Source organism: Apis mellifera, linkage group LG6 (genome assembly GCF_003254395.2).
Source record: "Apis mellifera strain DH4 linkage group LG6, Amel_HAv3.1, whole genome shotgun sequence".
In the NCBI taxonomy this organism is placed as follows: Eukaryota; Metazoa; Arthropoda; class Insecta; order Hymenoptera; family Apidae; genus Apis; species Apis mellifera.
The window spans coordinates 6,908,012-6,931,152 of NC_037643.1; the positions used below are offsets into that span (position 1 = coordinate 6,908,012).

The following is a 23,141-nucleotide window of genomic DNA, read 5'->3' on the forward strand; positions in this document are numbered from 1 at the left end:
AATAAGAATTTAATAAGACGACAAGAATTACTTACTTCGATATCGAATATTACTATTATTGCATAACATGACCTGGGTATCCGAATCTTGGATATCCAAATATCAATCTGAATACTCGAATATTCGAATTTGAATCTGGGCACTCGAATATTTGAATATTTGAATATTTGAATATCCTGGTACTCGAATATTTCTGAATATTCTGAATCTGAATACTCGAATAATCGAATTTGAATCTGGATGCTCGAATATTTGGATATTGAATATGGGTACTCGAATATTTCTGAATATTCTGAATCTGAATACTTGAATATTTGAATATTGAATCTGAGTACTCGAATATTTGGATATTGAATCTGGGTACTCGAATATTTTTGAATATTCTGAATCTGAATACTCGAATATTCGAATTTGAATTTGGGTACTTGAATATTTGGATATTGAATCTGGGTACTCGAATATTTCTGAATATTCTGAATCTGAATACTCGAATAATCGAATTTGAATTTGGGTATTCGAATATTTGGATATTGAATCTACTCGAATATTTCTGAATATTCTGAATCTGAATACTCGAATAATCGAATTTGAATTTGAGTACTTGAATATTAAATTTGGATATTGAATCTGGGTACTCGAATATTTGAATCTGAATCTGAGTATTCGAATAAATTTTTCGAATCTGAAATAATTGGATTTGAATTTTGAAGTTGAATATTTTGAATACTCGAAGAATTCTGTAGATTGAAAATTGAAAATTCAAGTATCCGAATATTTAAATTCAGATAATAAAGATGAAAAATCTGAAAAGAAGGAAAACTTGTGAAATCTCGAAGCAAATTTTATTTCAATACTCGAATACAATATTGCAAACGAATCGAAGAGATTAATTTTAACTACGTAGATGAATAAACTACGTAGATCTATTATAAATAACGCGGAATGAGGAAGATTAAAATAATAATTGCGATGAAGAAAATGAAGATTTATTGCGCGATTCCCGTGGAACCAGTTTCAGCTCAATGACAAAAAGTTGGACGTAACTCGGAAGGACTTTTTATACAGGACAGACTCTACAATGAAATATTATACTCAAGAATTATTGAAATCTGGTTATAGATCATGAAAATGGATTATTAATTTTCTATTTTATCGAGGCGAAGGTATTTAACGAGATCAATGCTATCGATAGATCGATTAATAAATCCGTGTTACACGGAGTAAATTATTCGATAAGAAAGAAACAGGATGAATAAATCATGGAATTTTTATCCTGTTTATATTATAATTATAGGCTTGATTATAGGCTGGTGAGGTTATAATCGAATAATAGAGATATTTCCTTGGCATTTTTGTTGACACGAGGTGAGAGATATTGCGACATCGCGGAACAAAGAGAAAGGTTTCAACCATTTTCAAATATCATCGCGGACACGAAGCCATTCTTATTAGAACGCTTCTTGCTTTTGCATAATCTCGTAATTTGCATCCTTTACAATATCTCGATCCATCCATCCATTATTACTCCAATTGGGATCTATCTTTTTAAATCCAGGGATCTCCCTGTTTCGAAATACCCGATGTCGCTTCAAAATTGTGAACGATTGATCAAATATTTATTACTCCAATTATTTTCTATGCTTTGAATGATAAATTAAAGGAAAATTATTCAAAATTATTCAAACATTACTCGATGTAAAGTAGAACAAAAATTTTATTTCGATCGTTGTTAAAAAAAAGAATATATAACGATCGATCCATCATTCGATGTTTTTTCTCCTATAATTACATTCGTTCTACATGTAATTTATTATCGTGTAAATTTAGAATCAATACAAATCAGTGTAAACAAAAAAACTACACGATATAGGAAATATATTCCTTCTATGAAGATTGTCCATCTATTACAAGAAGATTGAGCAAACAATCTTAATTAAAAATAACACGATAAATAACAAATAATATCTTATTCGTTCAATTCTCGAATTTTCTCGAATCAGGAATTTAATCAACTTCGATCAAGTTTCTATCATCTTTTATATTATCTGCCATCGATCGAGCATCTCTCTTTCAATCGATGCCATAAGAATCGATTATTTCGTTCTGTGAATCAATGAACGCGCGTAATCGTCAATATAATTTTTTAATTAATGACGTTGGAAACGCGTAATCGATATAAGTAATGGATCATCATCGATAAAAGCAGATAGCATTTGCAGACGGACGATCCCTTATCGAGCCTTACTCCATCCATGATAATTGTAATCGAAGATATAATCTTTTTTATTCTTTGAGACGATTCATTGACGAGATTGAATCACTTTTTTTTTTCAAGGATCGAGCGAATCAAAAAATCGTAAGAAGTATAATTGAATATATGTGAATTTTTGATTGTGAAAAAATTGTGGATACTTTAAATCGTTTTATAAAAAGAAGAAAGGAATCGAATGTTTCGAAAATTACTTTTCTATTTTTTCGATCGAATTCACAAAAGAGTTCGAAGAAAGTTTTACTCGATGACATCTAAAAATCTAGTTATTAACTTTGAATATAATCGAAAATTTCGTGCAATTTTCTATCGCAAAAAAATCGATTGACCAATCGAACATACACGAATTGGAATTCTGAATCTCATTTTTCTTCTGAACCATCATGTGTGATCGATGAATCGCTGAAAAATGACCGATCGATCGGAAATAGATAAATAAAAATCGGGATTCCACTTATTTATTTTCTCTTATCTTTCTTCTAAATCTTTTCGCAAGGTGTATGATCGATAATTCATCATACGCGATTTCCCGTTCGGTCATCGTTCGTGCGAAAGAGGATAAAAAGAAATTTAAAAAAAGTAAAAATAAAAAGGTAGGATATTTCTCGTATCTCTTTTGCAACGATAATTTCGACAATTTATTATCGTCGCGAGATATAATAAATTTTACACATCGCGAAACAAACGAAAATATCAGAAAAATTGTTAGAGAATATTCGAAATATTTAAGATAGTTTTTCTTAGATTATTTTAAAAGGAACAAAAGGAGTATCTTGTTCTTTCAAGAAATCGAAATCGCGTGCAATCCACTTTCTATCGGAAAAACAAAAGCTTTGAAATAGTTTGGAACTATTGGATGGCGATGAAGCGAGGAGAAACTGAGCTGAGCAATGCTGAGCATAATTCACGGGGAAAGATAAAGCAGGGAATTTCGCCTCGTAAAACATTTCGTCATAAATGCGGAGGCAGAAAGCGAGCTTTCGGTAGAAAGTGAAACCGATCAAGAAATCGTATCAAAAATATCCACCTACGATAGAAAATCGAGCAACTTTCTCCTCTCCTCGATGAACAACCCTTTGTTGCGATTTACATATATATATAAATTGTAAAAAAAATATCCTTACTTTCCTTCCGACATTCAATTTTATTTCTATTATATTCCGAATACAACTTTTGAATAGCTTTGAAAATTGGAAAAATTCTAGATTGTTAGTTAACCTAACTAACGAAGCAGAAACAAATATTTCTTTTTGAAGAAATACACGTAACAACACCACATAATTTCACATAAATAAGCACATTATACTTTCTGTATTCGAATATTTGAAAACTTTTCCTAATATTTTTAATATTATTCCGTCAAAATTTTTTTATAACCTATCTTCTCGCGTACGTATATACGTATACACATTCGATTATCGATCCGACGTCACATGAGCGTTACGTGTCAATCGATACATGTATATCGACCGATACTCGCTTTCGGGCGAGAAAAAACAAGATGGCGGATCGAGCGAAAACCTCGTCCTGTTTACAATATACAAAAGTTTATTGTATCACTTATACGACATCCAATTAAAATCTATACATATATACATAGAGGAATAGCAACAATTAGCGAGGTATCGATTTGCGGGAATCGATTCCGCGGCAGAACTCGTGTACCTGGCGATCTCAAGGATCAGATAGAAAGGCTGCACTTTAATCGCGCGATATTTGCAAGAAGCGGAACGAACTTGTAACCAGGAGGGGAAAAACTTTATGGTATCGGTGCACGGAGATAGGGATTAAATTGGATCTCGACTTGTAATCGTCAACCCGACATTTTTATCAAAACGCATCGCGCGTCCCAGCCATTATGTAACCGCTCACTTTTAATTGGCCGATAATGAAGTTCCCTATTATCGGTAATTACACGGGTAAATGAATATGGACATAATGAGAGGTGGTCATTGATCGATGATGATAATTCGTCGGTGACATGGAAATAATCTTTTAGTAGCGTGAGATAAAACGCGATAAAACCTTGCCACGTGGATAATACAATGAGAAATGTGATATGTAACGCGGAGAGATAGATAATGAAACAAATTTAACAACAACGAATCGAGATCCCCGTCTCGAGAAAAATTATGAGCCGTTTGATTTATGAACGTATCACCGTTCGTATCGATGTTTTCTCTTTCGAAATACGTACAGAGCTTAATTATAAGCCATGGATAGGCGGAAGAGCGAACAATTTAAAAAATTTGTGTGCCTATCTCGTTTGTGTTATACGATATTCTACATATATATATATAATCCAATCGTGAGATTAATCTGAATTTAACGTGTCAGATTATAGAAATTGTATCGAGAAACATTGATTGCATTCGTGGAAAAAATTCGAGAAAGTCTTAACGAGCTTCGAAAAGATTTCAATTTGGAAACAATGTATCGCGATTGAGCGAGCAATGAGAGATCATATCGATCCAAACATCGATAATTTGCACAGGTTGAATTTAGAATCAGACAGATAGACATGCGTACGAGATATCGCTAAATGGTGATCCAGATCGAAGTTGAAGATCATTTGTGAGAGATTAACAGAGTGGAAATTTGTATTAGAAGAGATGGAATAGAAGATTGTATATTTTAATTACAAATGAATAGAAGATATATTTAATTCTGAAATCTATCTTTCTAAATTTATATTTCAAAATACGAATGCAATTCAGATTTTTACATTACGATATTTTTCTCTAGATTCTAAATTAAGAAAATTTAAACCTAAATTAGTATAATTAACATTAGAATCAGGATCAAATCCAAAACAGTTTTAAATCTCAGATTCTTAAATCCACGAACCAAGCTTTAGATTTAGACTTTAAAAGATTGTTCATAGATCAAAGAATGCGTTTGAAATCAAAATGAAAAATCATGAGACCAAGATTATTTCATCGTGTTAAATATTATTCATATTATTAAATATTATTATTAAATATTATTCAAATTCAAATTTTCAATAATAATAATTAAATTATAATTGAAAAACTAAAGAATATTGAAAATTAACTCTACTAATAAATTCATAGAATACCAGAGATTCCCTTTTACCATTCAACTTTACAAAATTTATTGAAATCTTGTGTCAGCTAAGAATGTGGAAGCGTAATTAAATTCTATACAATTTTAATAATATAAAGCTAATAAAAAGCTAGTATTTAACAAAATTTTTAATTAAATGGTTTTTGAATTTTAAGATTTCTGAGATCAAAAGATCGATCAAAATTCTAGCTTTGTTCGACGAAATTAACTAAAGTCTTTTGCAAATTTTCAAAAGATTTCAAGAATTCTTCAAAAGATTTCAAGAATTCCGATCCAATGTAATCTAATCGTTTATCTCTAATCAAGAATCGATACTTAAAAATAAATCGAGGACAAACGCACTGAAAATCTTCATAATGAATCTTATAATCAATATAAAATTTCATCAAGTTCGACAAACTTATCTTATCGATTAAACAATATAACTAAATAAATGAAATATTTGATTCTAAATAATGTCACAATGTCTACTGTGTACACTTTGAATAATTTTCTTTAGAAACATTTTCTAGATCTCACCTAAGAATGTGGAAGCCTAATTAAATTCTATACAATTTTGCATAAAGCTAATAAAAAGCTATATTTTTATATATATTTAAATTTCGCATGATCGAACGAACGAACGCATTCGCAACAATCTGACAATAAATAGTAATTCGATCGACAATTATTATCTTGATATATCGATCTCTGCAAATTTGATCGATCAATGTCGCGCTAATGTTCAATCGAAATGTTTCTTGAACTTACGGGGAATGGTTGATCGAATTCGAGGAAGTCGAGTAACGTTATATTGCCGTTTAATGGCCTCTAATGAATCTAAGTAATTTCCTATCTGTTCAGGCTGGAGATTCGATCGAGTCTATAAAACGCTGACCCCTAATCTTACCGAGATTAATGGCATCCAATCGAGCAATGTGACAGTTATAATAAACCTCGGTTGATGCCAGCCGTAATTTCATTATTTCCAATAAGACTTTAGATTGAGAAATTATTCCTACCTTATTATTTTGTTTTTACTTGTTGCTCAGCAACGGATCCGCTATGCTCAATGTTTCAAAAATTCATTCAGGACAGGAGAAAGTTTGATTATACATTTTTCAAATTTCAAAGTTATAATGCGATCGTGCAACATAGATTTCAGAATAATAATTTAAATTCCCTATAATATATAATAACTTATTCCCTAAAAATCTGACGATGCATGAAAGACAAAAAAAAAAAGAAAAGGAAAAATTGGTTCGTCCATTTTAATTAAAAATTAAAATTAAAAGATATTTTCTTATATATAAATTAAAAGATATTTTCTTTCTAATTTTTCTTTCCTTTTTTGCCATAAATATACCTTTTGATGAAGAAGAAGATACAAAGGAATGTCAATCGAAGAGATACGATTTAAAAAAAAAACTAGATCTTAAATTTTGATTCATTCACGTGAAACGCCCTGTACTTTGTGCACACGAAATCTGATAAAGACAGGGATGTAAATTTGAATATTGTCGGATCGAATGTAATTCGCATATAACAAAAGATAAATAATGCAATATCTATAACCGTAAGAAAAATTGCATACGAGGGAATTAAGCTTAAATAAGGCATGATTCATATCGCGAAATACGCGTGAATAACGTTCATATATGACTCGTACGTTTGAACAATGAATCTATAATCGAGTTATTATCGACGGAATCGTGGAGATACTCCACTCGAAAGAAGGTAAATTGAACTTTAATCATACAGGTGAATGGGAATCGGTGTGAACTGATAACGATCGATGAGTCTGCGTTACACACTTACTTACTTGCAATTTTTTTCACGATAGCGCCGGCACTTCGTAATCTAAAAAAAAAAAAAAAGAAGAAGAAGAAGAAGAAGAGGAAGAAAAAAAATCTATTACAATTTTCAATCATCTTTTATTTTTAACGGTTATATTATATAAGCGCGTTTCAGTGAAGTATTTTAATAACACGTTAGCGAAATGAAAACAGGTTTTCAGATTTTTGTGGTTCTCGTTAATTAATAAAGTCGCGCGAGCGGCTATTTTATTATAAAAATATAGGTTATACGGCGTGTTTAATTATTTTCTTTACGCTGTGTTGATTCTAATCGTGTGCTACGTTTAAACGGGTATTATTAGTGTTCAATATTAGAATTATTATTGAAAAAAAAAAAAAAAAAGAAAAAAAAAACGTCGTTATATAAACGTATCGATATTTTTATCTTGTTTTATTTCTGTGCATTATCAGTGTATAACATTTGAAAGCAAAGTACATTATAGATAAAAATAAAAAGTATATTTTCACGGTTCCAAAAAGAAATATTGAGAATTGAAATTTGAAAAATTTAGATGGAAGAAGTCGAGGAAGAAGTTTCGTATATCGATTGAAGTGAATACGAATACTTTTAATCAAATACACCTTTATTTATCCGTTATTATTTCTTTTTATTATCTTTATTAGCAATACCGTGAATCAATGAACCATCGATGATAAAGAAAGCCTGTTGCGCAACATGCTAAACAATAATCGAGTAGCGCGTTAACGATCTTGTATCTCGATATAAATCCCTCTCCTCCTGGTATTGGGGGGCATGTTTTCACTGCGCATTGGCGAACATTGGTTTCTTTTATATCAAAGGGAAAAAAGGAAAAGCTGGTTTCGCCTGATCGGTTTAATAAATGCAAAACGGCGACCGCGAGATCTGGTTTCGAATTACGATAAAGATTCGAAAGAAACGTCGGTCACACAATGTTCACATTTTATACAGGCTGATTCACATAGAGGTTCTGTTCTATTTTCTTCGTGCAAGCCTCGAGTACGAGGTTTGGGAAATCGATTCCTTTGAAATTGGATTTAATCTGATCGGATTCCGATTGTTGGAAATTTATATTATTGCAATTTTGATTTGAATCGTAATCAGGTACATGGTGGATGTTTAAATCCACAGAATGCATCGTGACACGATATTTCCAGACTTTTTAAAATTCTACTGGCTATTGCAAGAAATATTTCTGAATGAAAATTATTCATAGTATAAAAAGCATAAAATCAAAATTGAATATATTTCCAGATTTTTTAACACTCTATTGTAAGAAATATTTCTGAATGAAAATTATTCATAGTATGAAAAACATAAAATCAAAATTGGATAAATATTTCCAGATTTTTTAACACTCTACTGGTTATTGCAAGAAATGAAAATTTCTAAATGAAAATTTACAGCATAAAAAGCATAAAATCAATCATTTTTTAATACTCTATTGCAAGAAATATTTCTGAATGAAAATTATTCATAGTATAAAAAGCATAAAATCAAAATTGGATAAATATTTCCAGATTTTTTAATACTCTATTGTAAAAAATATTTCTGAATGAAAATTTATAGTATAAAAAGCATAAAATCAATCATTTTTTAACACTCTACTGGCTATTGGAAGAAATATTTCTGAATGAAAATTATTCATTCAGTATGAAAAATATAAAATCAAAATTGGATAAACATTTCCAGATTTTTCAACACTCTACTGCCCATTGCAAGAAATATTTCTGAAAATCATTCATAGTATAAAAAGCACAAAATAAAAATTGGATAAAAATTTCCAATACTTTCATAAGTATTGCTGCCATAATTGAAACTATTCGATCTGGGGGACTGAAAAACTATTCGATCAAAATATCGTCTTGATCGATTTCTTCAAAATCCTTATTGAATACAATTCGAAATAATTGAATAACGAGGAATAACGAGGAATAATTCTTAAAAATATCCTGTGCCAAGGCATCGACAGAATAACGTAGGAAGAGCGAACAGTTGTGTCGTGACGATTTTACGATCCTCTTGACGTCGCAATTACTCCTGGTTAGACGACGCGTTTTAATGACCGTGCAACCGTTCATTTGCATCGCCGCTTACGGTGTTCGGTAACGAGGAAGCGTAGTAAAACAAACAGCGTTCATACCGATTGCCGTGAATTTTACGTCGTTGGCGAGGTTCTCATCCGTATACAATACATCCGTATGAACACGTTTATACACAGGAGCACGGATAACGTTACAAAATGTGATTCATGCGGTTCCCCCATTTTCTCACTCTCTGTGCAACCCGCAATTTCGCAATTCTCTCTCAACCGATGAGATAAGCTAAGCAATGCTCTATTCTTCTTCTTCTTCTTCTTCCTTCGTTTCTTTTATTTCTACTTTTTTTCTCTTTTAGGTTAGGTTTTTAAGTTGGATGAGATATTTTGTTTGTTTCGATTGATGGTATATCGATTTTTTCATCGAGATTGAGAGAAATTAGTTAGAGAGTTTAGTTTTTTTAATTGGCATTGGAGGATGATTATTCTTATTTTTTCTTAGGTATCTTGAGATAGTTGTTGCATTCTTTTAGATTTCAAGTTATTTTTGTTCCAAGATGGAAGCGAAACTTTGGCGGGAAATTCAAATATAATCATATGATAATAAGCTAAAAAATAAGGTTATTATTAATCAGCAGAATGAAGATTGTTTTTTTTTTATTATTTTCTTTAGATACTTTAAAGATTGTTGGAATTTTTAAATTCTTTTAATTTCAAGATGGAAGCAGAACTTTGGCGCCAAAATCAAATTCAAATATAATCGTATAATAATAAAGCTAAAAAAGACATATTATCAAGATAATATGTTAAAATATTGAATGTTATATGCGCCAACTATTATACCAACTGATATTTCAAGCTAAACATAAATTTTTAACGCGTAAAACTGTTCAATCCTTTTTTTCATTTTCAAACAATTAACACGAATGAAATGATCAGCTCGAGGAATAAAGGTGATCTCTGTCTCTGGATGATCGTGTATTAACTAGGAACTAGTCGAAAGAATTTTTATAACAGGACGGGATGTACGTAGCGAACATAACCTAAAAGTATTTATCTTTTAACCGATAAATAAGCACGCGAGACTCGTTTAAATTATTCGATAAATATTTCTCTTTCTTCGTCCTCACGGCATTTCCTTTATCCTTTATCCACCACCTCGTCTCTCACTTCGCCTCACCATCTCCTCTCCTTTTCTTCTTACTCTTTCAATATTCCAATCGATTTCGTATAATTTACATAAAATAACGATTAATGCATACGAGTCAGCCGAACCTGATTCCCGCTTCCACGTACATAAAACTCTCCCCCTGCTCGAGCTGCATCCCCCGGGGGGACAAACGACGATGCTCGAGGAACGAAGTTACCAAGAAGTAACGTTACTCCCCTTCTTGTAAATTATACCGTAACACTTGGATACTTGGGATGCCCGAAGAAGTTGTCCTATTATCAACCATGTGCCAACTTCTTTTCCTTGCTCCTGTACGGATTACTTACAGTCGAGGAATTTGGCTCTCCCTCTTCCGTTCGACGAAAAAATCGCGCAACATATCATGTAGAAGAAATTTTTTAAAATAGAAGAAGATAAAAACTCGCGGTATTTCTTAAAAAATAATTTTAATATTAAAAAACGAGATAGGAAAAATTACGAAATGCTTGTTATTTTATCCATCTTTCCCCTTTATCCCCTTGATCAAGCTCGAAATTAAATTTAATTCCAATTAATAAACATTTCTACATTTGTTTCGACTTCTCTAAAATCTTCGTCTTTCTTTATGTATCATTCAATAATATATTCTCTCTACTGTCTCTATGACATATAAACGGTTAATCAAAAGGATTGAATTTTTCGTCAGATTGTGGACAAGTGGACAAGTGCCGGGGACGCTTAATCAATCGTACAAGAGGCAGTGGGATATAGCCGTTTGACAACTACCGGGTGTAAACGCCCACTGACAAGACTGTAGAGCAACGGCAACAACGGTTGTCCAATCGTCAAATCCGTTATACGACGTTAGTCGCGTGATTCGAGTTGTACAAACGCTTGGTACTTTGGTAATTCACTTCCTCAACCTTGGTTCGTCGGGTTGATTTATACGCGGATATCTTGGATACACGCCTCGCCAGCCACACCGACTTTCCACCGATCGAGCCGCCTTTTTAGACGCGCCATTACTGGCCTAGCGATGTCGGCTATTTCGCGTCTCGACACCCCGTGGAGAAACCGAGGGGCGTTGATGAGCCCAGTCGAGGAAGCTCGCCTCTTTGGAAATTTATCCACCGGAGGAGAAAGTTATTGCTTCGAGTCGAGTCTCTTGACAAAAATTTTCTTCTTATTATTTTACGTTAAGATCGTCGTTGGGACGAAAAATTGAATAATAAGAAAGGAAGAGTTGAATTAGCAAAATTAATATTTGTATATATACCGTTGTCGAAAAATTAAAATAGGAATCAATGATTATTGAATAATAAGAAAGGAAGAGTAGAAAATAGAAGTAGAATTAGTAAAATTAATATTTGTATATATATTGTTTTTATCATTTTACGTTGTCGAAAAATTGAAATAGGAATCGATGAGTAAATAAAGAGGAATAATAAAAAAGGAAGGGTAGAAAATAGAAGTAGAATTAGCAAAATTAATATTTGTATATATATTATTTTTTATTATTTTATGTTCGAAAAATTGAAATAGGAATCGATGGTATTGAATAATAAGAAAGGAAGAATATAAGAAAAAATAAAATTATCAAAATTAATATTTGTATATATATTACGTTGTCGAAAAATTAAAATAGGAATCGATGGTTATTGAATAATAAGAAAGGAAGAGTATGAGAGAAAATAAAATTATCAAAATTAATATTTGTATATATATTACGTTGTCGAAAAATTAAAATAGGAATCGATGATTATTGAATAATAAGAAAGAAAGAGTACGAGAGAAAATAGAATTATCAAAATTATATATCGTTTACATTGTCGAAAAATTAAAATAGGAATTGATGGTTATTGAATAATAAGAAAGGAAGAGTATGAGAGAAAATAGAATTATCAAAATTATATATCGTTTACGTTGTCGAAAAATTAAAATAGGAATCTATTGAATACAATTATCTTGGATTTGAATATATATGAAAAGAATCATATTCTTCTTTCCTAATCGAATAATCTTAATTCGTAGAAAGTTTAAAAGAACTTTATAATTTAGAAGAAGAAACTTTAAAGAACTTTAAAGAAGTGTAGGAACTTTGATAGAGATTAAAGAGATATAATATACATATATTTATTAGAAAGTAGCAGAGAGGATCGTGTATTTAGTCGATAAATATCGTAATGCACAATATAGAGGGGGGATATTAATTTCTTCCTATATTCAAATATAAATAAGTCAATGGAACGTTTGACGAGGCTAATAAGAGACGATTTAACATCTACACGTTGCTCGTTCGTTTTAATACGCGATACACGATCCTTCGATCCTTCCTCCACCTCGTGCTATGCACGAAGCCAATCCTACAACGTTTTATTACCAGATGGATCGTCCTCTCCCTCTCGTCCTCTCCTCAGCTTTTATCACAATCGGACGTAATAAACCGACCGCGTAAACTTCATTTTATACTTTTACCCAACTACTTTTATCGCCCTTTAATCCGTGTACAATGCGTGGAAAATTAAAGAATAACAGCGAAGGATAATGCGAATCGTTAAAATAGACACGCTACCTAGTAATGGTAGCCTTGAGCATTAAACTAGGAGGATTAGGATCGTAAAACGCAATCAAGCTTCGCAAGAGAAGTATAATTTATACAAGTGTGAACAAATAGACCATGTACAGTTATATTGTTATTATTGGAAAAGATCAGGAAGTATTATACCATATATTCTTTTTTAAAACTAGTATTCTGACGATAATAAAATTTCTAAAACCTCATAGAAGAAATAAATTGAATGATTTAATTTTTCAATTCTTAAGTTTCTTCTTTAGGTTTAACTTGTTTAAAAATAAATAACTCCAAAATTTTCGCTTCGCTTGTGAGAAATATTTTGCACAAAAATCATCGATCTTTATTGGTTTTTTTTTTTTTATTATTGAAATATCCTCAGTTATTTTTAAAACTATGATTTCTTCTCCTTGTAAAAATATTGAATTTAGATTTCATTTAAAATATACATACGTTCCTTGCCAAAAATAACCAAGAAGACGTAACCAAAGACAAATTTGCGAATATCGAATTGTATTATGTGCGTATCGTCAAACAAGAAAAGATAACGAGAGAGAGAGAAAAAGAGAGAGAAAAAAAGAATGTGTACAAGAGTGAGAAATTCATTCATGACGTTGCTCGTGAATGAGGTTGAGGTGGAGTGTAAGATCGACGACAACGAAGGCCCACGAGGGAGAGGACTGGTTTCCGAAACCAGTCGCCAATTAAAACGACACGGAGAGACACGATGGGCCAGGTTTATTACGCATTAACCATTCTAATACATTTTCTTCCAAAATGGAAAAACCTGAATTTCCTTGCACCGTTTACATCCTGTTCGTCTTCTGCATCTTCTGACCTCGATATTTTTCAATCTGACTGAATTGTGTTGGTTGCCTAGTCTTTTCCTAATCTTTCTTTTAATAATAAATAAACAGGTTTGACTAATCTGAGAGCAATTATTATTCTTTATTTTTCTCGAAGAAGAATGAGATTGCTATTCAGTTTTACAAAAAGTAACGAAAGTATTCACGAATTACTATTTTACATTCATTTGATTAAAAAATTCTGATTTGAAAGAGAATTTGTATGTATATAATAGGATATTAGAATATAATGCGTTATTATTTTTTCAGTGGAAAATCTCTTTGGGGAAATTTTCAAAGATTCGACATGCTTGGAATAAAATTATAGCATTTGTAGAACTCGTTGAAATATTTTATAATTTAAAATTTTGCATTGTATCTCGAATTTTTAGAAAGAATTGAAAAGAATGAATAATGAAATTTCGCTCCATTCTTCAAAATGATGATATTAGTTATAAGTGGTTGTCATAGTGGGATACGCGTGTACAGAGGATAATACGCGGCTTTTTTTAAAATTATTCGTTCTCGAGGAGATTGATTTAAATAAGTGGTAAGACTGGTTAAAACTTAGATATTTCAACATTTTATACACGCGCCACTTGAGAAATGATTAATTGATCGACACGAAATACAAGTGAATGTCATGAACATGAGCAATTGCTCGGGCAATATTTAATGAAATTAATAAGATTGAGAGGAAATGGAGGAAAACAGGGAAAGTAACCGAAGAATAAACAATATAGTTGTTCTAGTTATCTTGATAATTAATTTTAAAAATTTAATAATTCAATAATTCTTTTATATCCTGTGCATTTCAAATTTTTATCAATTTTAATTTTGCTTCATCTAAATTCTTCTTCTTTAATTTGTTCTTCTTTTATATTCTGTGCATTTCAAACAATTTTTATCAATTTTAATTTTGCTCCATCTAAATTCTTCTTTAATTTGTTATTTTATATGCATTTCAAACAATTTTTCAATCAATTTTAATTTGCTTCTAAATTCTTCTTCCTAAATTTGTTCCTATTAATAAATAGATGTAGAGATGAATAATGGAGAGTTTATTCAGATTATTGATACAACTATTTATCTATTTATTTTTTTCTTTTCTGCACAATGTTTTCATTTTTCATGAAATACTCACCATTCTCCAATATTTGCACAATTTTGCAAACGAATGATTTCGCCAATATTGTTTTACAATTAGAGAACGTTGGTGGAAATTTTGAAACGAGAAATCTTAATTTCAAAAGTTGACATTACCTATTGACATTGCCGATAATTAAAACGCTTCATTCTCATTCAACTCGTATTCATTTCTAGTTCGCATAGAATATCGGACAAAGTTTCCATCCTTAAGAATGTTAAAATATTCCAAAAATTCAATTTACGTAAATCAATCCGAAACACTCGATTCCTCGAAAGATTCTTTCATATCCAAGATAAATTGCAGAAATTCTATTATCGGGGATTCCAAACGTTGCGCCAAAAGATAAATGGCGGAATTCTGTTCAGCGTCAAAGAGAGTAATATTCCAATATCAAAATTCTATATCCACGGAATTCCAACGCGGAGAATTCTCAAAGATAAATCGGCAGAATATCTTCCAGAAATTTTATTTCTCGCCCGTTTCTCGCCGTGAGAAAAAAGCAAGCACCCTCTTTCCATAAACCAGCCACTCTCGCGGCCACCATGGCCATATGAATCATTCGGCCGCAATTCGCTTTCCTGTTGCAGGCCTTGCAAGAGCAAAATCAACGGAGAAACAGAAAGAGAGAGAGAGAAAGGAAGGAAGAAAGCGAGAGTGGGAGAAAGAGGAACGCGCGTAGTTGCGGGTGGGTAGCCGGCGAGAAAAGAAACACATCTCAATGCGTGTTTTCGCCCACGTCATCCCGCCGCGCTTGTGTTTCTCCATCGTACACATTCGTGGATATAAGCATCGGCGAATCGGTGCTTGTGCGCACGTTAATGTCTTACTCCTACGAGGGCGACACGGTGAATAAGCGAATGAATTGCCTTCATTACCGCGATGTATGCGGCGCCGCGGCGAATCATGAAAATCGAGGTAGCGAGGCCACTTCGAGTATTGTTTAATAATAATAATAATACCGACCAGAGACGATTCTAATTAATGAAAATTCTCTCCTATATTTTTTTTTTTTATTCTGTATTCTGTGAATAATTTTTTTTTTTAATCCGATCAATGAAATTTTCATAATTATTAATTGTTACAATTTGTACGATATATATGATGGATGAAAAAAAATGATTCGACGCAAATTCGACGTTCGCCGGATGGAGGAGAACGCGTGAGAGTGGTTTGTTCGTTTAAAAATTGCTCGAGAAGAAAATGAGGATTGACGTTAACGTTGCCTGAAAAAATAAAAGGGGGAATTTACTTTGTGAAAGTTCATGCAAACAATGCCTCGACCGTTAAACGTCGTCGTTCCTCCGGGGGAAGAGAGCAGACCGATGTAAATCTTTGAACCGCGAAACCGTGGTGAGAAAAAAAAAAAAAAGAAAGAAAGACCCACCCCCGCGACATTTACAGGTAATACGGAATAAGTAACAATGCGAAGAAACCGCAACCAGGACATTTATTGAGAACATTTGTTTGAATGGTTCCTCTTTGTCGTTTTGAAGACAGATCGTATCTAATATATTTTTTTAATAATATTTAAAAAAAGGAAATTGAAATCTCTTGTTAAAAAATAACATTATACTCGCCATTATTGTTGAAAAGTAAAATTAAAATATTTTTCTTCGATAGATCAATGTATTTATTCATATATTTATATAAATTTTTTTTGTAAATTCTTAATTTGATGTTATGGATATTGATAGTTTTGAAAATTTAAAAAATTGGGATTTATAAAGGGTCATATGAATTTTAATTTTATTAAAATTAATAATATAAAAATATTTTAATTTTATCGATAATAGCGTTGTTAATTTCAATAATTTTAAAAAATTACTAGTACCTAAATAAGTTATATAATTATTAAGATTTTTTACTCAAACGTTAATTTTATATTATCATAAAATTAGCTCAAGAACGATAACAATATAATTTTACAATTTCCTAATTTCATTTTCAAAAACCTTTAACATAAAATATGATAATTAAAAATTGTTAAAGAGATATGTGTTTATTAAAATTATCGTAAATATCATAAAATTACGAGGATTAATCAATTTATAAAAACTTTTATAGAAACATCGAATATATGTACCTTCAATATTTCATATAAAACAGAATTATTATTATATTATTTTATCAATTGAATTGATATAAGTTGAATGAAAATTTTTGCGACTGACTATACCTCTCAGCTGATCTACAAGGTTAACGTAACGTTCGATATTATTAAGTAAACATTGGATGTACACCGGTTATCATTACACGTGATTGGTAAAAAAAGAAGAGTAAAAAAATATGAGAACAAGACTCGTGGAATTGGACGAATTTGCATACAGTTGTAATCGTCCTTTACGATCAATTATCGTCTAACATGCTATCGATGCATTTAAAATGATGAAAGGAGAGAGGGGGAGACACATATGCAAAGCGCAAGCGCAACTTTCGAATCGATTGTCATTAGTTCATGGTGGTCTCGCGGGATAAAAAGATGCACGAGGTAACTCTACCTCGTGTTCACTCGTTGTGGCGGCATGCTTTCTTCCACGGGTTGGTATATTAGCATAAATGCAGCCGTTAAAATCTGGATTCAAGGTTAACGGCACGTGAAACTCGGCCACCAGCAATGCGGCAGGTAGAAGCCGAAAACGAGAGGAGGTAATTGAACGAAAGGAAAGAGAAAGAGAAGATTACCGAATTGATTTATATTTTTTTCTAACCGTGCTGATAAATACTTTGTAAATGGAATAATTTAAGGAAAATGAAACGAATTATGTTATAATAAGCGAATTAAAATATTTTATGTAACATATAATAATAAAGTATCTATGATAATCTAACCTGATCTAACCTCTTACAACTGTATTCAAAATTTTTGACATCGATCAATCCTTTTCAATAATTCTCTATAATTATTGTCAATAAATAAAATTATTATAGAATAAAATTTAAATCAGTAATAAATAATGATGGTTCATTCGAATTTGGAAATCTTTTAATAAAAAAATAAGATAGTTTTTCGATCTCAAATAAAAGAATATCTGATATCTGTATATTGATATAAATATTTTAGAATATTAATATTCTATAAACGTTTTTTTTTTTTTTTTGAATATATCGTAAATAAAAACCAAAAAATGAAGAAATTTAATGATAATTATAAATTTTCGTAAAAATTAGTTTCGATATTGAATGTACGTTGAAATAATGTTAATATGGCTACACAGAAAATATATTTCGATAATCGTATATACTAATTTTTAAGAATAAAGAATATAGAAAAGGAAAACCATAATTTATAAATTATATTTCTCAGTTATACTTAAATTATCAAAGAAAACTCGAATAACTGTTTCTTCGTACAAAATAGAGGTTAAGAATCGAAATACACACCTTCGTGTCGTGACAGTTTCTATTCACATCATTATTCAAGATTTATGTTATATCACAAGATTTTACGATCTTATTTCTATATATTTCCATATTTTTTCTATTTCTATTTGCAACATAATGAAAAAATAATGTATTATTATATTTGGTAGATAAATCATAAATATCAAATAAAAAAAAAAACTAGAAAATTAAAAAAATTTTTTTAAAAATCCTAAATAATATTCTTTAATTCATTAAATTTTTAACGTTTTATAATTATTATACATAGATATGTTATTACATGAAAAACATTTTATGCAAAATATAATATTTCAATGCAAATATTAGATTATATAACTTTCATAAACAGATAATATTATACATTTATTACTAATATTATTATAAATATTGCATAAATAATAAAATTTAGTCTGAAACACATATTTGAAAAACTATTTTCATTAAAATAAAAATCTATGAAATTTCACTGTATTCAAAAAGCTATAACCTAACCTATTACTTTAAAAAGATTAAGAATTGCTTTATTATTAAATACTTTTTATTTTATATATTAATAGAATGTTTTTTATAGAAATATAATCGTCTCTATTAAATAAATTAAATTTCAGAAATGATAAAAACAACAATTAGGAGAATAAATTTGTTTAGTAAAAATATATAATATATTATTATCAATAAAAATTTTTAACGTGTTAAATTAAAACATGTTATTGAATAAAGATTAATGCTGTATAATTTTAATTGTAAAATTAATTGTAATTATATTTTAATAAAAATAATCTACTTACAATATAAAACACACTTTATGAATTTTATGTTGCTAGAATGCTAATTAATGTGCAATATAAACTGAATAATTATTATTCTATCTATCTATCACTCATAATCAAATATAAATGTATATAATCACGAATAAATAATTAAACAATAAAAAAAGATACTATTACGAAATCACAAGAAATTCTTTCGTATCACCTAACCTATAAGAATGACGAGAAAGTAAAGTTCGGTTAACGTATCACCAATAGAATGCACTTTCTAAACGAAAACCAAAAGCACCAGACATAAACAAAACTGTTTTACTGTACACAGAATGTTAATATATTCATTAGATACTTTTGAAGAGTCGATTTCACAGATCAAACACAAAAATTAACATGCAAAGATGTCGATTGAGACATATATTAAGTTACAAACAAGACAAAGTGAGGAAACAAAGATAAAACCATCTTATTTTATTTCTATCTTGTTTTATTTAATGCAAATTTCAATTGAGTTACAACTTAATAAATAAACCTTAATCGATAATTTTTGTATATTAACTTTTGTATTGATCCTTTTCAGAATTCAAAGATGTTCCACGAATGCATTAGCACTCTGTATACGTTTCAAAGTATTCTTCCTTTAAAAGGCTAATATATAAGAGCTAGCGTGTTTTCTACTTTTGAAAATACATACCCACTGAAAATTATCGGTATGGGCCAAATGTGAAAAAATTTCGCTTCTCACAGAGTCGTCCTGGCTGCGAATGGCCGGTTATACGCAGTCTGTTAACACCAGACAACCGAGTTGCGGCTTCATTTGCATCACTATACTGTGGTATCGATGTCAACGTCTCGGTAAACTTCAAAGTTAAATAGAGTTTCCGTCATTTCGCTCGTGAAACGAGCATTTCCTAGTTTTGTTTTTTTGTATCTTTTATTAATATCCATAGTTAACATGATACATTGTTTTTCTTTTTTTTTCCTTGACTTTTTGATTTATTTCAGATTGACATTTATAAAATTTTTATTAATAATTATTATAATCTATTAATCAAAGATATTTTTAAATTATATAATTAATAATTCTTATGAATTTGGAATAAATTATTTGAATCGTTAAAAGAAGCATATAAATTATTATATTTAATTGTTTATATTAGAAAATTATTTTGATTAAATACAGTGCAATATTTTAAAGAAAACATATAAATGTATAATTATTTCATTTCACAAACAAATATGTTATGTATACCTAATTTATTCAATAGTCGTTCAGAGAAGAATTGGTTCATATAAACCATTCCAGGTCCGATTTAAATGACAATCAATATGAAATATGCATAACTTTATTGTACAGAAGCAGAACACGTGTGGGAATAATTATATATTGCTTTAGGTAATTAGCGTCATTGTTTCGCCGTTTCTATGGAATTTATGACTAGTTTGTCGAGCAGGGTTGTACATTATCTGGCGTGTCTGATCATGTGGTGTAAAATAATGTTTGACATGTTCACTATTACTGTGAGAGATTCACGTCCAACTTTTCTCATTTTAATGATTTTCAACGAAGTACAAGATAAAAATGTAATTTAACATATTTCGATCGAATAAATTTATCATTTGTTTAACATAATTTTATTAAATTTATGAAATAAATTTAACATAATTCCATGTACGATACCACGTGTTGAACATCACATAAATTAAACTGATTAATTATTGATTCTTATAATAAAACGAAATAATAAAATGAATAATATTAACTTTAATGAAATTCTGAGATATCTTAACATGTTTAAACGAAGTTGGTATATCGTAGAATATATCGTAGAGAAGATATTTCTGAATGATGAAGTTTATACATATATTAAACGATTTTCGATTATATTTTAAATATAAGTAGAAATCACTTAATTAAATACAAATTAAGTGAATTTATATGTTCTGCAAAGAAAATGAAGAGATAATATTTATTTAGATTTAATTTCATTCTTTCGAGGATGGAATTAGAATACTTGCATATAGATCTATATTGAATATGTTAATAAAAAATTTTATTTTGTTAAAATTTTTTATAGTTATGTATCAAAAAATTGAATTCTAATTTTAATGGACTCTATTTATTACTTCTATTAGATTAATGAAATAATAAACATCAAATATTAAATTATTTAAAGAAAAAATTTTAAATATATGTAATATTTGATATATTTTTTCAATAACAATTAAAAAAAAAAAGTCATACTTTACAATCCATCTTTCTTCCTTTCTCCGCGAAACATTAATAATTCTCAAATAAATCTCTCTCCGTTCGATCTGGATCGACTCGATTTAACGGAATGAAACGTGACTTCATGGATTTTGAATTATATCTTCTTGCAATTTCGCGTCCTCGAAGAAATATTCGGTCTAAACACACGTTGGAGAACGAGAGTTTCGCTCATCGCCCTCGGCACGCGCCGAACAAGATGGATTGTACGTGAGCTCAGTAAACCAAGAAAAGAAGGATGAGAACGAAGAATGAAAATGACTTGAGAATATGGTTATGGATATTATGCTTTATAAAAAAATATTTATAAACTGGTGAAAAAATTAAATATGAATAAATTGTTGCAATATGATTATTTATAGACTATTAAAATAAGATATTTAAATAAGTTTTACAACGATAGCATAATTAATTTTGAAATTACCGCCATTTAATGAAACTATCGAAATGTTAGATAAGCAAAAAAATTATTTATAAAATATAGAATTAAATATGATGAATTAAGTGGAATAAATTTTTATTAATTGATATAATGATGAAGGAAAAATGATTAAAGGAAATATGAAGAATATTCTTCGTGAAATGAGTCACTTAATTATACTTCTTAATTATGACGATGCAAAAAATTGTACATTCTTAATTTAGATTTTATTTCAAGGTAAACGTGTTTCATTTAATTAATTGCATATTTAATTTTATTTATTTTGATGAACTTCGAAATAACAACGAAAAATAATATAATATAATATTATAGCTATTTCACATAACATAACATGTTGATAAATAATATTTATAAATTGATAATACAACTAATAAATATATTGATATAATTATTGAAATACGTACATTGATGTATGATATATATCGACACGGTCAATGATATAATTCACAAAAATGAATTATAAAAATCGTCTTCACAAATCATCGTTTAGTACCAACCATTCCGACATTAATATATCGAGAATATTTATCGATATAGCATCGATCCAAATTACACGCAACTCGAAAACCCGTCCACCACTTTCTGGAAACCAGTGAAAACGAGCAAAAAAATAAGATTTATTGCCAATAAATCTACAATTTCTCGTTACGCGACAATTAATTTAAATTCCCGTCAATTAGCAATGTCACGATCTCGATCGCGGTTGTCTACGCCTCGATTGATTGAAACTACAGATTAAAAAATTATTTCGTTCGTATTCTGAGCAGAAAAATCGACATGACATCAGTCCTTTTAGGATACTCATATCCTTCTGTTATGTGACACAAATCGATACAATCTTTATAGCTGTCGTTCAATAAATCGATTTCTCGATGCGATCTCGAATCAACAAATATGTCTGATGCGATCTCGAATCAACAAATATGTCTGACATCGCGTGGCAGTGACAATGGAAATGGCGCAGCATACCTCGACTGTTCGAAACCAGAGTATTCTACGCAATTTAATTAATAATATTATTAAAGAAATTATAAGTTATAAATAAAAAATGCTAATAAATTTTGTTGCGTAATAGCGGTAAATTTGATAATAAGGCAAGTGATATTTTATAAATAAATTTAATAAATTATAAATCGTACGTGAATAAAAATATTTTGTTGTACTATCTTAATATTGTGAAGTGTCATGAGAAAATTTTATAAATGTATCAATTTAGAACAGGTATTTAATGAAATAATATTCTAATAAATAGGTTATAATAGTGGAATTTGGAATAAATTCTATAAATTTTTCATGAAGTGCCTAATTAATTGTGTTTATCTAATTATTTTTGAAGTGAAAAGATTAATCAAAGTAAAA

The 23,141-nt window shown here is 29.8% G+C and overlaps 1 protein-coding gene across 2 annotated transcripts in view; it reads right to left on the reverse strand.

Annotated features, from left to right (window-relative positions):
• Nucleotides 1-23,141, reverse strand: part of LOC100577936 — a 117,246-nt gene that overhangs the window by 24,226 nt on the left and 69,879 nt on the right. The window contains exon 1 of one of the 2 annotated variants that reach the window (XM_026441238.1): nucleotides 19,766-19,790. The exons of the other annotated variant lie outside the window; for it this stretch is intronic. The gene's annotated coding sequence lies outside the window, so the exon portion shown is untranslated. Of the gene's footprint in view, nucleotides 1-19,765; nucleotides 19,791-23,141 lie in introns of those variants that run through there. 2 annotated transcript variants of the gene reach the window in all.